Here is a 20,279-nt window from a genome sequence, read left to right as displayed (position 1 = left end):
CTATGCCTAAACCTAACCCAAACCCTAACCTCAGTAACCATGGCACGGGTGAGTAACTAACCTGCCGACGCTGGTTGTCGAAAGAATGACACATCGAAAGAGCAAGATTTCCTCCAGGTACGGTACCAACATGGAGATGGCCTAACTGAGGGTCGAGTCACAAAATAATTGTTTAATAATCTTTTGCAGGCACTAACTAAATCTTATCATCCAATACTTGAGCACCTGCAACAGGTGAAATGCGCCCCTCTTAATGAGGTAACATTGGTGCAAAATACCCCCCTTTCTATGCAGAAGAGCCTCAGTACAAAAGAAAAGTCAAATTCCCAAAACACCTGAGCTAGAAGAGTGGAAGTTGTTAGAGTCTTCAGAGAGTCTGTGGTGACTGAAGCGCATTTATAATAAAATGCAGTACTTTCCTGTGATCAATCAGACAGCAGCCACTCCAGCCAGTATTAGTATCCAGGTGAAGGAATCGCCATGCCAGGTGTTCTCGTGAGCCGAAGTTTGGATCAACTAAACGGTAATCTGCAATATCTCTTATTTGCATGTCATACTTTATGATGTGTACTGTACAGTACATTTCAGCACGCCGTGTCCAAGCATCCAACTGCCTTTCAGCACGCATATAAGCACTATTCTGCATTTGTAGTCCTAGTACACCAGCCATGTTGAGGACCAACACAGGTGTTCTGATGGGGAAATCTCGCTCTTTCGATGGGTCATTCTTTCGACAACCCGCGTCGGCAGGTTAGCTCCTCACCCGCGTCACGGTTACTGAGGTTAGGTTTAGGCATAGAAGTTAACATGCGCCCGCGTTGGCAGGTTAGCTACTCACCCGCGCCGGCAGGTTAGCATTTCACCAGGTTAACATTCACCCGTGTTGAAAGAATGGACCGTCAAACAGATGCTATGTCGCAATATCGACACGCTCTCGTTCTGATTGGCGTAGAACATAAGCTTTACAACGAGAGTGCCTACAGTAATTGCCACATGGGCTGCAACTGGTTGACTAGTTGGGCAATCCAGCTAGGATAGGCTGATCATAGATGCTCTCCCTTGCCAAACAGCTGATTTTTACTGAGTTCAGCTGGCCTGTGTAGCTGCCCTTTTTCACACTGTGCATTCTGACGCAGTGAGTGTGAGCATGATACTGTTTATATGGTTATAATCAAAAGCCTGATGGTCTCGAAGGCTATTGTAAACAGTTTTTTATTTGTTCAATTGAGGTTAGACTATTGTTTTTACACAAAGATTAGGAAGTTTCAGGTCTAAGTAGCAAATCAGTTTAACACCATTCCCACACGTTTTCAAACACGCAAATTTTCCATCTTTAATTCAGAAGATAAATAAATGATGAATGCCACTATATGTGTTAGGACATTAGGAGGAGTAGGACATAAAATAATTCACACGATTCTCTACATCTAAAGTCATTGGGAGAGCTTTGAAGAGCTGTGTGAGCGTATTCCTCTTTGCATTTTGTCCCTTGTTATCCAGATCCAAATTTATGTTTGGATGTGCATGCAACTCCTGAACTGCTCTGACATTCTTAAGTAGCCTTAAGACTACACGTTTTTTGGTCTCACACATAACGGTTGGATTGGGGTTAAGTCCCTGTGACATACTAGCATCATGTCCAGGGGGTGTACTTGTACATCAAGCTGCCTCACGCTACAGAAACAGGAGATAGGCTCCTCCTGCCCTATGGGCCTCAGGGCTTGGCAAGGCTTACTTACTTATGTAACGCTTAATCACTATATCGAATGTTGAAACTCAGGTGACAGTTTTGGTCCAAATTAAATCCCTAATGTTGTGGCGTTTCCTCCATCAAGGTGTCCTTGGGTAGCATTGGGAAAATCACAAGATGTGGATAAGTCATTGGCGTCCCAACATGCGTAATTGCGACCGAAGGTCGCAGTTTAGAGAAAAGGCACATCATGTCTCCGTCTGGATGTGTCTGGACGTGTGCGCTTTTTTACGGTCTATGGGTTTGCCAGCTCTGACATCACGCTCTGACATCACTGTGATGTCAGGGGAACCACACTAACAGAATCCCTTTTATGCCCATATATGGAGATCCCTGATGTCATCAATATTAAGCCCATATCTAACAGGACTTCATATATGGAGGAAGGTATATGGAGGCTGTATGTAGTGATTATTTATGTTTTTACCTTTCTTTACTTTCTGCTTTATTGTTAATCATTTGTACTTTTTCTATAAATCACTTCATTTCATTTTTGCTCTGTAAAGCGCTTTGAGCTGCATTTCATGTCATGAAAGGTGCTATACAAATTCACCTTGGCATCCTATCGTACTGTACATCGAAGATTTAGTGTGTAGGCCTACTGTATATCTTCGATGTACAGATTCTTCATGTTTTCATTGTTACTTTAGATTTGTATTGATTTCACTGAATAGGTTCTGGGTCTACCTATGTTTTTTAGATAACTATTTCTATGCATATGATGTATTGATGGATTACCTTGTGCAGTCCTTGCTTATTGTAGGCCTACAGTAGTAAGTCGCTCTGGATTAAAGGAGTAGTTCACCCCCAAAATGTTTTTTTTCTTCTATTGATTAGTCATGCCATGAAGACTCAATTCTAGTTCAATTATATTTTGTTGTATTTGTCACATTCCTAAGACAAAAAATAACACCCAATGTGAAGTGAGCGGTGGTCGTGCTTGCATAACGTCTTCAGACTAGGATATAGGTTTAGGATGTAATTGGTGATGTAATACAGGCTACACACAAGAAAAAGGAAAAAGGCTACAGGAAAAAGGCTACAGACATACAACATATGACATCACTAGACAAACATGATGCTACGTACACACATTTTGCTATGGCAAAACGCTGAGGAAAAAGGCTACAGACACACGCACAGCCACTCTTAGGAGCGGTTTACCACCGCTCAAAAATGGATTATAGAAAATTTACCCCGATTGATTCTGAATGGGGAGTTGGGGACCCAAATGCATGGCAATGGATGGGGACCCAAATACAAGGGCCTTGTATTTGCGTCCCAAATGCATTTGGGTGAGAATCAATTGGGGTAAATTTACTTGACCCTTGACCCTAAATGTACCCCCATTGATTCTGACCCAAATGCATTTGGGTCCCCATCCAGGGCCTTATTTGGGTCCCCATCCAGGCCCATGCATATGGGTCCCCATCCAGAATCAATAGGGGTAAATTTACTATAATACATTTTTTGTCTTAGGATTGTGACAAATACAAATACATATACATACATACATACATACATACATACATACATACATATATACATATATACATACACATACAGTATATATATATAGAACTGAAGTCTCCATGGCATGACTAATCAATAGAAATGTTTCATTTTGGGGGTTAACTGCTCCTTTAAGAGCGTCTGCTAAATGCCTAAATTGTAAATTGCATTATTATTAGTGATTCGTATTTTGAAGTAAAATTCTGTGTTTTACTCGGAGCCAGTAAAGGAGGAGAAGGTTGTGGAGGACTGGGGTGATGTGGTCTCTGGATCGCGTTCGGGAACGTAGCGGACGTCAGTGCGGCTGCGCAGGCCACGTCAAATAATGATAATCAGGTCAACTTCCACGTTTGAGTCGCTTAGCTCTAATATAATTAACCATTATGCTCACAACGCGTCGTCAGCTTGTTGTACATCTGTTGTTTTTGTCCAAATGTCCTCCCCAGAATATACAGGGACGCTGGGGGTAGCGTGGTTAACGAATGCGGCAAATAACGGGACCGATCGAATTCAAAGTGCCAGTAGCACGATCCATTCTTTGTGAATTTGCCTCGTTTGCTGAGAAAAAGAGCATCAATGATTTAAGGTGAACGGACGGAAGAGGCGCCACAGCCATGACTGATGGTGTTTGTGTGTCTGAGACCATTAGGCTGCTGTTTACAAGCATGACCTTACTGGGGTGGAGTGGGCTGTGGACGAGGAGGGGAATGTGTAATAGAAGTAAAGAGAGTGAGACAGACAGACGGACCAATGAGGATGGAGTGAAGGTGATGATGGATGACTGGGCAGGAAGAGAAGGAGCCTTGAGGCCCAACGCATCGTCGCTATCGGGTGAAAACCTTGTATGTCCGCGAGGCGTTGTGTGCTTGTAGATCGGCTGTTTTCACTTCTTTTGTGCGACGGCCTTGTACGATGAAGCAGGGCTTTACTTTGCGAAAGAACAATACACATTTGAAACTTGGAGATACGAGGTTTCCACCCGACAACGACGATATGCTTTGAGCGCCAAGTGTTGAACAAAACATGTCACACCGTTTAGGGTTGGGATTTATTAGGATTTGAACGATTCCAGCTCCTTAACAGCTCCCTCTAAACACAATGGCCGCCACTGACGGTGCTCTCCGTCATTTGGTGTTTTCATTGTTATATTGCAAAGACTCCAATTCCCATGATGCATCCGGGAATGACATCAGCCGGAAATCCTCCTTTCTGCCCTCAGACAAATGTTATGGAATTCAGAAAAATGTATATCTCTCGGATTCTTCTCCAAGATGGCAATTTTGTTCAAAACAAGCCTTTTTCTACAGACCATAACTAAAGCACGGATGATCATGGTTATAATCTTTCTTTTCTGGGTGAACAAAAAGACCATCGTCTGCCACGACCGGGAGCTTCTGTTTGCATACAGTATGGACACATGGGGCGTTCATGGAGCTGGTGAAAATAAGGTAAAAACACTGAAAAACCATGGCAGAGGCAGATTAATTAATGTGTTATCGGCGCGATTCCTTAAGGGTTCCTGTTTTTGCAACCGTAGGTCGCAAGTTTACCATGAGAAACGTCACAGCTTGTCCGTGTAGACGTGTACAAATGTTTACAGTCTAGGGGTTTGCCGCTCTGACATCATGCTCTGATGTCACTGTCTGGCACATCTTGTCCCGTCCACGTATCTCTGAAGTTCACGCCTGACACTGTGGTTCCCCTGACACATCACTGTGACATGACAGGTGATATCACAGGTGACATCACCTATGTAAAAGTTTAAGTCCATATATGGGTATTCCCCAGAATACCCTTTCATGCCCATGTATGAAGATCCCTGATGTCATCGATATATATCACTGGCCAGATGGCCAAGCCATGGCCCATATCTGTGTGGCTGGTTCAGATAGGGATCTCCATGTATGGGCATAAAAGATATTGTATGTTGTGATGTCATGAGAACCACCCTAACCGAATCCCTTTTATGCCCATATATTGTATGGAGATCCCTGATGTCATCAATATTAAGCCCATATCTAACTGGACTTCATATGGGAATGCCCATATATGGAGGAAGACAACCCATATCTATATGATGGTTCAGGGAACCAGCCAGGGATCTCCATGTATGGGCATAAAAAGGACATACTATATACAATACATGGATCTCCATACATGGGTACCAGGGGTCTCCATATATGGGTAACTGGTCCGATGTACATCACAGTCCAGATGGCCAAGAATTGGCAACACCTGCAGTGTTGCTGTTACATATTATTGTAGTGGTTCTCAAAGTGAGGTCCAGGGGGACTCACTTCGCGTCTATAACTCTTAGAGTGTGCAACAGCTCAAATAGGTTCCATTTGTACACTCTTATTGTATTATGGTGGTCCTTGAAATTAAAAAGTCGGAGAACCCTAGGTTTTGTAATGGTAAACGGTTCCAACGGTGATGCAACCGGATGTCTGTCCCCAATGCTCGTGCCAGAATGACACAGGCACCAGAAATGTACCTGGAAATTGATTTCGTTTTCGTCTGAGAACGTTGTATCCTCCTTGGCCTATTATGCACACTTTGTGATCCGTTGTTTAGTTTGTGATTCACAAACTAAACTAATTTGTTATTCACAAACTAAACTGTGATGGTGAGATAGCAAACAGCGGAGTAAAAATGATGCAATGCACGGCTCAAAGCTGGGACTATCAAGTTAGGATCAAGAGGAGAATATTTTCGTAATATTTTGCACAGCAAGCAGTGGATGTCGTAGACCACAGTGAACTTGAAGTTGCACCCAGCACCAACTGATGCTATTTAATATGACGCTAAATTGGGATTCAGCTGGAGGGTGTAAGGGAAGAGCCTACAGACCTATGGTAATGTGGTGAAAGGATGCATGAAACTCAAACGGTAGCCTATCTTACAACCAAACATGAAGTGCTGAACGACAAACCACTTGATGGATGAGACACAATTCAAACCTGTTACACTTGTGGTTGTGTCGCGTTGTGAGCTTGTAGAGCAGTTTTGAAAGTAAGTCTGTGAGTTGTATAAATATTGAACGAATGAAAAATATTAACAAGGGCTTATGGCTAAATAATACGTACATTGGATCCATTCGAACACAGATTGTTATCTATTCATCAATGTATTTGTTTATTCATTCAGTTTCCTAAAAAGGAACTGAACGTACAAGTTTTCCACCTGACAGTGACCATATGAAAATACATCGACTTTTCCCTGTGCGGCAGAAGTGTGTGAAATCCTTTATTCAGCCGGTAGTCTATTCAAACCAGAAAGAAATGACAGGGACAAAGCACTGCGTCTCAGTGTGTGAGTGCGAGTGCACCTTGAACATGATCCGTGTGTGCGCGTGTGTGTTTGTGTGTGTGTGCTGCCTGACACCACACCGTGTTTACCTAGCCAGAACTTTCGCAAGGAGGACTTTGCTCAGAGTGGTTTTCTTTCACTTTCCAGAGTCAAAACGGCAACACAAACACGCACAGGGGTTATGAAAGCGTGCTCTGTACCCGCTGGCCTCTCGGTACGGACGCACAGTCTCACAATGAAATGGGCCTCATTACAAATGAACTTGAACCCTTGCTTTTCCGAGTTGAACGGCGAAAAATAGCCCTTCCACAAGCTCACAACAACATGATGCGATGCAAGATAGATCGCCTATTTTAGGCAAACAGATTTGATGTAGAAGAAGAATCCATCAGTTTCCTGCTGAGAACCATGGCCTCAGATTTAGAGATGCTGATCCTCATTCCGGCTGCCGTTTTGAAAAGTTTTTGCATAGTCTTTGAATATTTTGACCCGATTCTATGTCTTCTGAATCCTTCATCTAAATGAATGATTATCAAACCTTTTCATGTCAAGGACCCCCAAAATGACATGTATTTGGCAGCAGACCCCCATCTCAAAATATGTTGTTCCAGGGACCTCCAGAAGCAAAGATTTGAGTTACAAAAGTTTGCATTGATTTTACTCATACGGATACGAAGCATCGACTGAAGGTGGAAATGTACAAATGTACACAAAGAGTAACACAATAACTGCTAGAAACAAGTCAAACAAAACCCAAGGACTACATTTCCCATGGATGGACACGGCTAGTATAGGAACAGTGATTTCAGACCCCGAGGTGTCCCGGAAGTGTAGTTTCCCCACTTTTAAGGCAGAATTAATATTATTTCTTCCGGAAATAGGCTATATCAAATATGAATGAATATCATAAACGATGGAGAGTCTCCCCCCTGACAGAAATACCCTGATCACTGGTTTATTTTTGGAACACAGTTCTTATATGACGTGATCCAAGATTCCCCTATGGGGATTTCAACACAAAACATAACAATGGGAACCAGGGGGATCGTAGTGAAAATGTGTGCTTGTAGATCAGATATTTTCTGGCATTCTCTGCTGCAGCATCTCAAAAGGGGTGTGTGCTTGTAGATTAGCTATTTTTTAGCAAAGTGATTTGGTGTAGAGGTAAAAAAAAAAAGAAGAAAAAAAAAGGAGTGGACCTGCACTAGTAGAGAACCCTGTGTGTAAATGGTTAATAAAAGAGCATGACGTCAACTAATTGTAAATGCATCAAACCTATAGTCTGGATAATGAGGATAGATGATGAATAAAATCCCCACAACATGAGTCACAAACAAACAAAAAACTAAACTTATGACTGGGTAAAGACAAAAAACTGAGAGACAGATGACGGATGACCTTAAGTTGAAAGGTCAAGAAAAAGATGACTTTACTCACGCCAAAACACTTAGCAAGGAATCCCCTTTTGTGTTAGCATGCATTAAATGAGGGGTTCCCAAAGGACCACCAGTTTGATACGCATTAGGCCACAAACCTCCATTTGATACAATTCTTATCTCTGGGACTCTAATCTACACTGGAGAATCCTCACACATTAATTGAACTCTCAGAGTGTACAAATGGACCCCTTACCTACAGGTCCATTTGGTTCTCTGTGTGTCTCTCAGTGTTAGACCCCTAAAAGGGAAAATTTTGGTTCTTAACTTTCAATCATTTCGCTGGAGGACCCCTTAGAACCCCTTCAGGGACCCCCCTGGGGTGAGAACCAGTGCATCAAACCCTCCCGGTTCCCTCCACTCTGCGAGGATTCACACACACACACACACACACACACACACACACACACACACACACACACACACACACACACACACACACACACACACACACACACACACACACACACACACACACACACACACACACACACACACACACACACACACACACACACACACACACACACACACACACACACACACACACAAAGCAGACCAAAGGAGATTCTTGGCATATCTGGCTTTAAGCATGTCAAAGATAGCAACAGGCTTTCACAGCCAGCCACAGCCGAGCAAAACACTTGAATTCGAGCCTGGCCTTGTGAGTCCGACGTTAACAACAAAATGACAGCGAGGCTCTATGAATAAACCCAGTGGTTGACCGAGCATGCTCATCTGACGCTGGGGCCTTCGCCTCCCTTTTAACGCTGCCAGACAGTTAGACACACACACACACACACACACACACACACACACACACACACACACACACACACACACACACACACACACACACACACACACACACACACACACACACACACACACACACACACACACACACACACACACACACACACACACACACACACACACACACAGGCAGGCACAGGCAGGCAGACAGACAGAGAGACAGACAGCAGAACAGAGGACCATGCTAGTGGCAACAGACTTCCTGTGTGTGTGTTGATAAGTGTTTCTCTCATTCTTTTTCTGGGTGCGACTCCGGAGGCAGGGGGCGGGTGCAGGGGGTGTAGAGGGGGGGCTTTAGTGGCGAGTATGGGAGGAGTGTTATTGCGAGGGGGGGGGGGGTGGGGGGGAGTAGAGGCTGGCACACTGACGCTAGGCGTCACAGACAGGCCGGCCGTCACCTCTCCGGCCCCGCCAGACGCCCAGTCTTTCGTAATCTCTGTTGACAAAACAGAGGCACGCAAGCACACACACACACACACACACACACACACAGCTCTGGTGGCCTGGCCCTGGTCGTATACACACACACACACACACACACACACCACCGCACTGATGTGTCTGAGCTTTAACACGGCGGCCAGCCATCGTGGCTCTGCGCGTGGTCGCGTGGCCATGACAGATCGGAAGACAAGGACATCATTTTCGCTGGTTCACACTTGATAAAAGAGGCAGCCGGACGGCTCCCTGTTAAGATTATCAGGACCGATCCGGGGCCAGAGTGGCGTTGTTTTCCTGTTTTGAGGCCGAGCTGGGTGCGAGTCAACCCCCCCCGTGACGCAGGTTTGGGTGAAACAGAGTCGCGTATCTCCCATCATCGTCGTCGTCATCCTTCCTCTGCTCTCACCAGTCTTAACCAGTATGTCCTTCCTTCTTTGCATACAAACCAGCAAGGACCATCACCCTCATCACTTCAAGACCTAAGCCTAGCTTCAGACCAAAGATTTCGAGACGAGACACAACAGCTTAAAGGAGTAGTTCACCCCCAAAAGGTTTTTGTCGCGTTCCTAAGACAAAAACTTGATTAGAAAAAATGTACCCCCATTGATTCCGGATGGTGACCTGAATGCATTTGGGTCCCCATCCGGAATCAATGGTGGTAAATTTACTATAATAATTTTTTTTGTCTTTGGAATGCAAAAAATACAATTCCATGGGGTGAGTAATCAATAGGAAAAAAATACATTTTAGGGGTGAACTTCTCCTTTAAGTCTGATTTAGCAAAAATGCAAGCTCAAAATGCATCACATCTACAACGTGTTGTGAGCCTTTAGATTGTAGCTTTACATTTTTTTGGCACACAACACCGTCGTAAGATGGAGCATAAATGAACGCTGTGAATTTCACAACAGACTACTAAGGATCCAAGTTGTCTACAGTGCATGTGTGGCTCCTATTAGATAGGTGTGTGTGTGTGTGTGTGTGTGTGCGCGCGCGCGCGCGAGCGTGCGCGTACGTGGAAGCGTGTGCTGTCACCTGCAGACACAGTTGAAGATTAATGCACTGTTTGGGTCTCTATGGCAGGTAGAGCACAGAAAATAATTTGATTTCTCCTCCTGTCTCCCCATTAGCCATGTTCTCTCCCATGCACTTCTTCTCCACTCTCCTTCTTCCCGTCCTCTGAGAGCAAACTAACGCATCTCTCTCTCTCTCACTCCGTCTGTCTTTTATTTCCTCCCTCCCTTTGTCAACCATTACCGCTATAGTCTGCTACTTCTCTCGTCCTTTCTTTTCTTTTTAACTCCGACAGAGACAAAGCCTGGTCAAATTGAATGCTCAGTACGTACGTACGGCTTTCCAAAAAAAAACATTTGTTTTACAGAAATCCTTTCGCCTCCTGTCTGGCAGCGGCCCGGGGATGTTGCAACAGCATGGCAACAACGTGAAACTGTCTCCCAGCAGCTCTCCCGCGAAAAAGGAAAAAAACAAAGTCAACGTAAACCGCAGAGTGGCGGCGAACCGTTACCATGCCAACCATAGGGAACGTAGCGCACCTTGTGACGGGCGCCGAGAGACGGACGACGGTCTGGTCCTCCCCCTCTCTCCTCCCGGTGGAGGCGTGGTCCTATCTGGGCTGGTCGATGAAGTCTGGAAAGAGAACACACACACACACACAGATATGATAAGCGATTGCGCTCGACGCCGCATTGAGGTTCATTATGATGATATTAATGAATAACAGGCAGTATTTATTAATCCGAGTGCTGATGACTGCACGGGAAAACGCCATTAACAACTTAATGAGCTGTACTAGGAAATACGCTTTGAGAGGAAACCACACGCTCCCAGTCAGCAAATGCCTTTGTCTTTATTAGAGAGCACGCGCGTGCGCGCGCGCACACACACACACACACACACACACACACACACACACACACACACACACACACACACACACACACACACACACACACACACACACACACACACACACACACACACACACACACACACACACACACACACACACACACACACACACAGAGCTACCGTGAACACACAAGCCATGCATCCACCCATCGCACACAAACACACTGAAACACACTCGCGAAAAGGTAGTGCGTGTAACTTTTGAATACAAATTAAGTCAAATTTGATCGAGCAACTTTCACTTGTACAGCAGTTGAGTAATATAATATTTGGGAGAATCTATACTGACTCAAGAAGGGATTGGGTACTTTTGTCCAACACTGAGCTAATGAAGAGACGGAAGCCAAAAAAAAAAAAAAACTGAAGCCAAGAATCAAATAAAGTGTCTTGGGCTTTTGAATTAGACGGTCGCAACAATGATGGCGACACCCATACAAGGGCAAAAAAAATGTAATTTTCGCAGCATAGAAACCAATGGGTTCCAACCATCCATATTTTTTTTACAGTCTATGGTTAAAGCTCTAAATATTCTGATAGTAATCAATCCTAGCCTGATTTTTAGTCTGAAACTGTGCCCTATTCTAAACGATTTACGGTGGAGGGACTTTTTTGCGAGCGTGCACGAGCATGCGCGCGAGTGATCGCGACGCATGGTGCTCGCGACGCAAGGTGATCGCGACGCACGGCCGCGGTGTGTGTGTGTGTTTGTGTGTGTGTCTCTGTCTGTGCCAGTGACTGCTTCCACACAGAACTTCGACCAGAAACATGTAATCAACATTAACAGCTTGGTGAACTCAGCGTGCGTGTGTGTGTGTGTGTGTGTGTGCCTGTCGTGTATGAACTTCGTTTGAAATCGTTTCAACTGCTGCGCTGATTGGATATTCGTTAGACCCACCCCCTGCGCTCATTGGATCAGCCATAATGTTTTGGCTGCTGAAGCCGATTCATGTACTCGGCTCCAGACCAGAGAAAGAGTCCACTCTGAGAGTGGGCAGGGTCTATGGGCTGGAACCAGGCAAAATCAATCCTAGTGTTTGTTTAGTAACAGTGGTCTCCCCGACCCGTCTCTCCAGCTCTTTAGTAAACAACAAAAATACATGTTCAGGTGGGACACCAATTTCATCCAATCAGGACAGAGAACCTCACAATGATCATTTTAGCCTGGATATTTAGTCAGAATTTTGTCTGCTCATTTATTTGTTTCATCACTTCCAGTTTCACTGTGTCCTGTACGAGTTCTCTCACTTGGATAATATTGGTATCCCGACCTGAAAATGTATTTTCTGTTCATTAACCCTTAAAGCTATACTGTGTAAGTTGCTCAACTAGTGGTCTGTAGCAGTATAGCAAACTGCGGTCGCGTCTGCTTTTTTGGGCCGTTTTTCGCCGCGGACCGGGCCTTCAGACCACCGCGTCCGCCTCGCCGAGACGCATCCATAGAGGTCTCTCGTGTCCCTCTACGAGCAGCGGTTGGGGAGTTACATGCTAGACTTCTAGACCAGCGTAAACAAAGCTGTTGAAGCAAGCTATTTCCTGAAAAGACGCAAGATGCACTGTAATTGGCCGGTAGTGTATCATGTGTGTATGATCTGCGATGTAATTGGCCAATGTATACACAACGTATACGGATGATGCAGATTACGTCATTTTGCCGCGAAATTCTACCCCCCTCACGGCTCATAGAAAACATATAAAGAGAATGCTTCAGAAGCTGAAAATAACGGAGTGGGTGTTCTAAAACTTTAGCGATTTAACAGTTAGGACAATTTTAAGATTTGTTTTATAAAAAAAGTTACATGGTATAACTTTAAGCTATTGCAAAATAGCAGATATACCAGCTCACAGCGCGCTGCGAGCTTATAGATCTGCCATTTTTGAAAAATTGTGAAGATTTGTAGTCTTTGAATATTTTGGCCCGATTCTATAGATGTCTTCTAAATCCTTCTTCTAAATCAGTGCTTCTCAAATGTTGTCATGTAAAGGACCCCCAAAAATACATGTATTTGGCCGGTGACCCCCATATCAAAATATGTTGTTCCAGAAGCAGAGATTTGGGTTACAATGGTGTGCTTTGAAAAACAGATATTCAAAGATTTGCAAACTTTTCACGATTTTTCCAACCCTACACAAGAGTAGAGAGAGAAGACCGCTAGCCTGACAGAGTGTAGCGGGATCGAGTCCCGATCCCGACGGCCTTCGCAGCGTGTCACTCCCCGTCTCTCTCTCTCTCCCCGTTTCCTGTCTACTTCAGCATCAATAAAAGGCATAAAAAAGCCCAAAAACTAAATCTTAGAGAGGGAGAAGCCGTTTCTATTCCACTAACATGCAGCATGTGACCACCTGTACAGAAGGATTTCAAAAACCAACCCTTTATTGTGGAGGATCACAGAGAATGAAAACACAGTCCATTGGGTCACATCACTGGTCTAATCCCCAAAGCTCATAATGGGCTCATTTGTGTCCGTTTAGATTCCGATAAGGAACGGTTACACGTACCCGTGTGTGTGTGTGTGTGTGTGTGTGTGTGTGTGTGTGTGTGTGTGTGTGTGTGTGTGTGTGTGTGTGTGTGTGTGTGTGTGTGTGTGTGTGTGTGCGTGCGTGTGTGTGTAACCATGGAGAGAGCAGGGCGTTTCCATGACGGCGTATCATCATCAGCGAAGCAAACCGACAGCGTGTCTCATGTTCATCCGTCACCGTGTCTGGGTGAGTGTGTGTACGTACTACAAACGTGTGTGTGTGTGCGCATGCACGTGTGTGCAGACAATGTGCATCTGTTTTTAGGGAGAAAGTGTGAATGTGTGCCACTGGTGTACAGTGCAAGTTGGCGAGAAAAGAATTGTGCGCGCGTAGATTCTGCAGAACATGCCTGCGTTACATAGCCAAGCTTACGTCTATCAAGTATGTGTGTGTTAGGGATGGGACGATAAGCGATATTATCGTTTATCGTGATAAAAAAACACTTGCGATAATCGTATCGTGGAGATTTAATGTATCGTGATATCGTGCTCCGCCATGCACTGGGATCAATTCACCTTTTATTTGCCGAGCTACATATCCGGTGCCACTTAAACCCTCTAGAATTGGTAAAAGGTACTTATATACATACTTGATACAGTTTTTTTTCCACTCTCTATCAAATGTCTTTGCCAATCTACACGACGCGTTGTGAGCTTGTAGATCAGCTATTTTTTGGCAAATGTTCCACCCCAGGATAATGGATTTTGCTTATCACGATAATATCGTAAATCGTGATATCTTTTGTCACAATCATCATGATATGAAATTTTCATATCGTCCCATCCCTAGTATGTGTGTGTGTGTGTGTGTGTGTGTGTGTGTGTGTGTGTGTGTGTGTGTGTGTGTGTGCGCACACACACGCGTGTGAGCGTGTGCCTGTGTGCCATTCACCATTGGTGAGCTGACCGCTGGCTGGCCCCATGATTGGGAGCAGATGGGGGCTGTCGGGAGGGGGTGGGTGGTGGTTGGGTTGGGAGGGGGGCTCTAGTTTGGGTGATGTATGGACCCTCGCAAACCCACAAAAGACCCTCCTTCAGACGATGTGTTTCCTATTAATTGAAGAGGGGGGAGAGGAAAAAGAGCGATCTCTTTAAGTGGCCCGAGAATTTATAGCGTTGACAGCGACAAAGGGAGAGCGGACTACGATTTGTCCGAGTGTCGGAAGAGGAGGAAAAGTGACTTCTTCGCGAGCAGCGTCGGAGCGCGGAAGAGAGAGAGAGAGTGTGTGTGTGTGTGTGTGTGTGAGTGAGTGAGTGAGTGAGTGAGTGAGTGAGTGAGTGAGTGAGAGAGAGAGAGAGATATTGTGCAAATGACAGAGAGATAAATTGTGGAAATGCACAATTTTCATGGTGTTTCGTAAGCTAGAGTTGGCTATTAAAACATAGCAGATATGTAAAGCGCGGCACGAAGTTTGCTGTGATGTTGTATGTATCTGGACTTTTTTTTCATCTTGAAAGTGTAATTTTGGAGAAAAAAAATTACACAAAATCTTCTCTTCCTGGGGGTCCCTGCCTCAGAACATTTTCAGGTGAGGGGGATTCGCACTTGAACCGATTTAACCATTATTTTATGCTTTAGCCATTGAAAAATAGCAGATTTACAAGCTCACAGCGCGGCACTAGATCTGCTATTTTTGAAAAATGGTTTTCAGATGAGGGGGATCCGCGGCCAAACACATCATATCGGGGGTCCTTGGCACAAAGAAAGTTTAAGAACTACAGATTTAGAAGGCATTTATAGAATCGGCCACAGGGTCTTAATGGGTTAATTAAGTTGCAATATGACACACAGCTCTCTTTACAGAAAGAGAGAGAGAGGGAGAGAGGGAGAGAGAGAGAGAGGGAGGGAGGGAGGGAGGGAGAGAGAGCATTCATTTCAGTGGGCTCATCAGTGCTCTTTGTGCACTGCTTTGACATCACACGGTCTGAATAAACGCTAGTTAATGGTACAGTAGTGTGGCTGCGTGTCGCGCTGCTCATCTCGTAACGGAGGGTTAATAGAAACATCAAGTAAACAAACAACAACCTTGGAATATGAAAGTGGTAAGAGAGCGAACGATCGAGCTTCAGACGCACAGAGGTCGACTCTCTGTGTTAAAAGAGCCCAGTGTTAATTAAGCTCCCAGACGCACTGGCACAGAGACAGATGTCTCAACACGTCTACTACTACTGTACGCGCGCGTGCGCGCACAGACAGACACGCACGCATGCGCGCACACACACACACACACACACACACAAACACATACACACAAGCACACACACACACGCTCTTTAGCGTCCATTTAACTCTCTCTGAAGAGAGTGCACTCTTTGTAAGATTAGATTAAAACGAAGGATTTTACAGAGTACGTAAAACCCTCTTCATCCACCCACACTGTCCTCCTCGTTCAGGTCTCGTCGTTACCATGATGCCTCCCCATTTTATACTGTACTACTTGTGTGTGTGTGTGTGTGTGTGTGTGTGTGTGTGTGTGTGTGTGTGTGTGTGTGTGTGTGTGTGCATGCTTGCATGTGTGCGTGCGTGAGTGGGTGCATGCATGCGTGAGAGAGAGGTCTGTGCACATAATCATTTGCATCAATGCGCCTTCCTCTCGTTAAAACAAATACGAGTTATCTTCGATGGGAATTAAACGTTTGTTTTATTATCCAATACATTTTGATCTTTTATGAAACTTTAGACATCAACTCGTGGGTCGGGCTGTGTTGGCGAGGCAGTAGAGTAGATCTGGATATAACGAGCCACAGGTGGTAGTGCCATGACTTGTTGCATTTTGCATCGCTTTGTAAATCTTTGTGAGCTTGCAGATCGTACATTTCCAAATACGCAAAGTCAGAGGCGTCAATTGGGTATGGCAGCTGCCATACATTGGCTACAGGGAAAACAATTAAATGTACTTCTTAAAATAAATTCATCATGCCTGTTGCTGAGGTATGGCAACATGACTGGTGTCTTGCACGCGCGCCAGTCATGTTGCCATACCTTAGCTTTTGCTGAACTGACGCCACTGCCCAAAGTATAAGAAATAGGTATAAAAGTGGTCAAAACTCTACCTCATTTTGCTGGGGACCCCCTGGAACCCCCTTTGAGAACCATTGCTCTAAAAGTACAAGGACATACAATACATATCCTCCTGTTGTCTGATGTCCAGAGAACACGTACGTCATGTACAGGTAGTGACAGAGAGAGATTATGAAATCTGCCATCCATGCAAATCCCTGCTCACTTACAGTACAGAGTTTGTTTATCAGACCTTTGTTTCCTTCAATCTCTATTACCTTTTTTTTGGTATATAACTGTATTGTGTGTTTGTAAGGGGGTGCACGTTGTGTGTATGCGCGTGTGCATGCGCGCGTCCATATGTGTGTGTGTGTGTGTGTGTATGTATGTATGTATGTATTTTTGCTTCCTTCTCTTATGGCTGTGAATGAGGGAAACAGTCAATGGAGAATGGTATCCAGCATGCACAAAATCAGGACAGTAAAAGCATACATAATGCTGCAGAGTGTGTGTGTGTGTGCGTGCGTGCGTGCGTGCGTGAGCGTGTGCGCGTCTGTGCGTGTGTGTGTAAGCGGCTGCCGGCTGCGCGCGCATGCGTGCACTCTGGGTGACTCCGCTTTAGTCTTCTTAGCCCAGTCCCCCCTCAAAACAAAACCAGCACTCACACTGGAGCAGAATAGGAGCCAAGCCACATGTTGGCACGTTGCCTCCCCTTAAACAAATCAGACCGCAGAGGCTAATAAAAAAACTGAATCCACAGTCCGTCTCCACTAGAGAGGGGGCACCCGAGAGGGGAGCGAAACGCTGCTCCACGCTGCCATGCTCCTTTTAAAATGCACCCATACAAGACACACACCACTGCTACCATGCTCCTTTTAAAATGAACATACAAGACACACCCCACCGCTGCCATGCTCCTTTTAAAATGAACATACAAGACTGGGGCTGACATGATTATGACATTCTACATGACAATTAATTGTAACTCAAATAATTGTGATTAACAATTTAATTGTGTATTTGTTGTTGACAATTACATTTCTATTTGGCTTTTAGGCTTTGAAGTTGCACATGGCAATCATGACACAAAAAAAATATACAAAGAAATTACTGACATATTTGAAAAAAAAAAAATGCCTTTCAAGTCACACACAAATAAGAGTCACTACCTCCACTGTTCAGTTAAACTGCTTTTATGCAATATTGTGTGACCAAGTAAAAGGGTTTACCGCCCGGGATTCGAACCCGGGTCTCAGAGGCTCTGAGCCACTACTGCTACAAAGGGACGGTCACACATGTGCTTCCAAAGTGTTGCAGTGCCTACGCGTGTCCGACCAATACACATGATGCGTCGTTCAACCGTGGTGAACTTTGACCAGGAACCAAACAATAGGAAAGACGCGCCGTCGTTGACCCTGTTTGGCAGCACATTTGGGTCGTGGTTCTGTCAGTGAAAACTGACCACGACAACGTTAAAGGTGTATTCAGTGATAATGAAAGTGGCCGGGGGTCATCTTGTCCCTTACTGGCCTTACAGCGTGGAAATGTTTTGTTTTTTTATAGATTTTTTACACCATTATAATGTTCTCGTTTTGATCATTAGACCCAATCACTGAATATCGGTAGGCCTACGTCTCCAGCTCCAGGATATGTATGATACTGATTTACTACGAGACTGTGGCATTGAATGAGTTCAGTAGTTTACAATCTAGGCATTTAGCAGACGTTCTTAATTCAGAGTGACTGTGGTTCTCAAAACTTGACATAACTACGGCCATACTCTACCCTGATTGGTCGAGGACTGGCTGGCCACCTCTGAAAAACAAATCTAGCTATGCTCGTAACACGGGCCATGGTGGAAGTCCTTATATGGTCAGCACACATTCTAGTGAGGAGAATGAAAGGAAAATGTACCAATTATATTTTTATTTGAATGAAATACAATCACTGAATATACCTTTAAGCCAAACCAACTGCACACAAGACAACCGGCACTCCTCCTGCCGGAACTGCCCGCAGCCACCCGCAAGACAACATGGGAAATCGGCAGGTCTGAAGTCTCTGCTTGTGTTTGGCTACGTGACGCGCATGTGCAGAACTAGAGTTAGAATTCGTCTCAAAATCGATTGACGTCAATTTGAAAAAAGCAATTTGATCAAAGTTTTTCAAAAAGAAAGCAAAAAAAACAGACGATCTACAAGCTTTACAGACGATCTACAACGTGTGACTTGACTTTTAGATCTGCACATTTTTTATATACAGTAATATATTGGAGGCTTTTTTGGGCTTTATTTACTATAGTTAGTATTAGTTACAGTAGAGACAGACAGGAAACAGGAAGAGTGAGAGATGGGGAGAGACGTGCAGCAAAGATCGCGATGTGCTGTCAGGCTTTACATTGAAGCCTAGTTTTTGGAAAACTTTTCGAAACTTTTGAAAAGCAACTACTCTTATAACAACAACATACACAAAATAAGGACCCACCTCAGTTTGAAAGTGCATGGTTAAAAGTAGGAAACAAACAAACCAATATATCGTCGTTGTCGGGTGGAAACCTTGTATGTCCAAAACCGTTCGTTTTGCATTTATCATTTAAAAAATGATTTAAACTAGTGAAAACAGCCGATCTACAAGCACACAACGCCTCGCACCGCGAGGCGTTGTGTGCTTGTAGATCGGCTGTTTTCACTACTTTTGTGCGACGGCCTTGTATGATGAAACAGGGCTATACTTTGCGAAAGAATGTACAAATTTGAAACTTGGAGATAAGAGGTTTCCACCCGACAATGACGATATGGGTCTGGCTTCACACTACAGACTGGGATGAAGGTGGGAGGTGACGAGGTGTGCGTGTGTGTAAAAGCAGAAATAGGCCAAAGCAGGTCTAGGACTCATCCAAGCAGCCGTCCAGGCCAGGGTGTGTCTACTGTAGCCTAGCGTGCCCTCAACACCATTTACATATTCAAAAAAGGAAATAAGCCTCTGCGTGAGTCATCCTTTCCAAGAACGCAGAGGAAACACACACACACACACACACACACACACACACACACACACACACACAACACTGTACTGACACTATGCTACTGTACACTAACATGAAACCAAACACACAACACTGTACCGACACTATATGCTACACCAACATGAAACCAAACTCACTACGCTACACTAACATGAGCCTATTCAGCCTAAAGCTGGTTGCGCACTGCACTGCGTTTTTTCGTTGCGTTTTGGAAATCCCAAATCCTCAAAAGCATTTTTCAGGAGAGAGAGAGAGCAAAGGACCCAGTGGCGACAGTTGCGAAAATCTGAAAAAATCAACCCTGATCCGAAAAAACGTGATTGACATAACGTGAGCTTCTTTTTTTTTTTTGGTGCTCCGAAATTCACTCGCAGCAGTGTGCAACGACCTTTACTATGTGGTTCTCAATCATTCATGGTTATAGGGATTGATTGATTGAAGACTTTATTAGAAGTTTGCATAGGAAAAAGGTACAGTTTCATGACAGTACAGTTCACTGGTACACAGTCAACTAAAAGGATAGACACCTCAAGAAAGTTTTTGG

General features: G+C 44.5%; 1 protein-coding gene across 1 annotated transcript in view; it reads right to left on the bottom strand.

Annotated features, from left to right (window-relative positions):
- LOC308291709 (nuclear receptor coactivator 3-like) overlaps positions 1-20,279 on the bottom strand; it is a 129,506-nt gene that overhangs the window by 61,303 nt on the left and 47,924 nt on the right. The window contains exon 2 of the mRNA XM_080733832.1: positions 10,818-10,911. The gene's annotated coding sequence lies outside the window, so the exon portion shown is untranslated. The remainder of the gene's footprint in view (positions 1-10,817; positions 10,912-20,279) is intronic.

This window comes from Nannobrachium achirus (genome assembly GCF_963921795.1).
Source record: "Nannobrachium achirus genome assembly, chromosome: 9".
NCBI classification, from domain to species: Eukaryota; Metazoa; Chordata; class Actinopteri; order Myctophiformes; family Myctophidae; genus Nannobrachium; species Nannobrachium achirus.
The sequence above is the reverse complement of the archived record's forward strand: the minus strand, read 5'-3'. Positions and strand labels throughout refer to the sequence as shown.